Here is a 1685-nt window from a genome sequence, read left to right on the forward strand (position 1 = left end):
TAGCAAACAGTAGTAACTCTAGGTTCACCCGATCTCCAGGGATACGACCTTGATACTCACTTGTGCTAGGCTGCATCGGTAGGTTCACTACCTTAGGTGTAGGTTGCATAAAGAGCCCATCACTGATGATGCCATTCGGTTGAGGCTGTTTCCTTTCTCTCTGAGGGACTGAGCAAAAAGATGGTTGCAATCGCTCCCAGCCAACACTATCACGACATGGAGATCGTTAGCTGAGAGATTTCTCTACAAGTACTTTCCTCCAGCAAAGACTGTTAAATTAAGGAATGACATTTCTTCTTTTGTGCAGATGGAAGACGAGAGCATGAATGATGCCTGGGAGAGGTACAAGGACTTGTTGAGATGTTGTCCACACCACGGTCTACTAGTCTGGAAGCAGGTTCAGACATTCTATAGTGGTTTAAACCTTGCTACTAGACAAATGGTTGATCGGCCGGGAGGTATTTGAGCAGGTAAGGCGGCGGGCTCAAAACTTAATAGAGGAGATGGCCATGAACAATTACCAGTGGCAGTCTTCTAGGAGCCGACCAGTGAGGCAGGGAGTGGTCAATCATTTGGACTCCACAGTAGCCTTGGCAGCTCGAGTGGAGCTTTTGACCAAGAAGTTAGACCAGCTTCAGATGCCAGTTCATGCAGCCTAGATAAGCTGTGAATTTTGCGATGGCCTGCACTACGGTGCAAACTATAATGCGGGAGGTATGTTTGCTTCAAGTAATAATTCTTCATCTTCTATTATTTCTGCTGATATTGAACAGGTAGACTACATAGGTAATGCACCTAGACAGCAGAACAACCCATACACCAACACATACAACCCTGGCTGGCGTAATCATCTAGATTTTGGGTAGAGAAACAATGATGCCTAGGGTCCACGAACTTTCGGTAGCATCAGCCACCAGCGACAGCATGACGATTATCACATCACGACTCAGTCTACCGGTAGGAAGAAATCTAACTTGGAGGAGGCGATGATGAAGTTTATCACGTCGGTAGGGCGAGATTCGATGGGCAGACAATGCTTTAAGGAATCGTGAGGCATCCATCCGAATTTAGAGAGTCAAATTGGGCGGATTTCTAAGATCTTTGTCGAGAGCCTGAGGATCGCTCCCAAGCCTGAAAAGAGTCAAACCCTAGGGAGCATTGCAAGGCTGTCACCTTGCGATCTGGTAAGCAATTGTCTAGCTCTCTACCATTAGCTGATGATGAGGATGTTTTCATGCAGGATAAGCCAGCTAGGAAGGAGCTAGAGCCTGAGATAATGGGAGAAGAAAAGGTGGAAGACAGGCAGAAGAGCCCTGTGAGAGAGTACCAGCCACCAGTCCCCTACCCAGCTCGACTTAAGTAGGAGAAGGTTGATAAGCAGTTTGGTAAGTTTCTTGACTTGTTTAAACAATTGTAGATTAACTTGCCTTTTGTTGAAGCTATTTCGCAGATGCCAAAGTATGCCAAGTTCTTAAAGGAAATCTTGAGTAATAAAAGGAAGCTAGAGGATTTGGGACTAGTGACTCTGAATGAGGAGTGTTCGACTATTCTTCAGATCAAGCTGCAACTCAAAAGGAGAGATCCAGGGAGTTTTACTGTTCCCTGTATCATTGGCGATTTGCCTATTAGTGGTGCATTAGCTGATTTAGGAGCTAGTATAAATTTGATGTCCACTAGTCTGTTTG

The 1685-nt window shown here is 45.5% G+C and overlaps 1 non-coding gene across 1 annotated transcript; it reads right to left on the bottom strand.

Moving 5' to 3' along the window:
- Window positions 1-274: 274 nt before the first annotated feature.
- LOC112537003 lies at window positions 275-381 on the bottom strand. The gene has a single exon (XR_003080924.1). It is a non-coding gene; the product is annotated as a small nucleolar RNA R71 (small nucleolar RNA).
- Window positions 382-1685: the final 1304 nt, after the last annotated feature.

Source organism: Ricinus communis, chromosome 2 (genome assembly GCF_019578655.1).
Source record: "Ricinus communis isolate WT05 ecotype wild-type chromosome 2, ASM1957865v1, whole genome shotgun sequence".
NCBI lineage: Eukaryota > Viridiplantae > Streptophyta > Magnoliopsida > Malpighiales > Euphorbiaceae > Ricinus > Ricinus communis.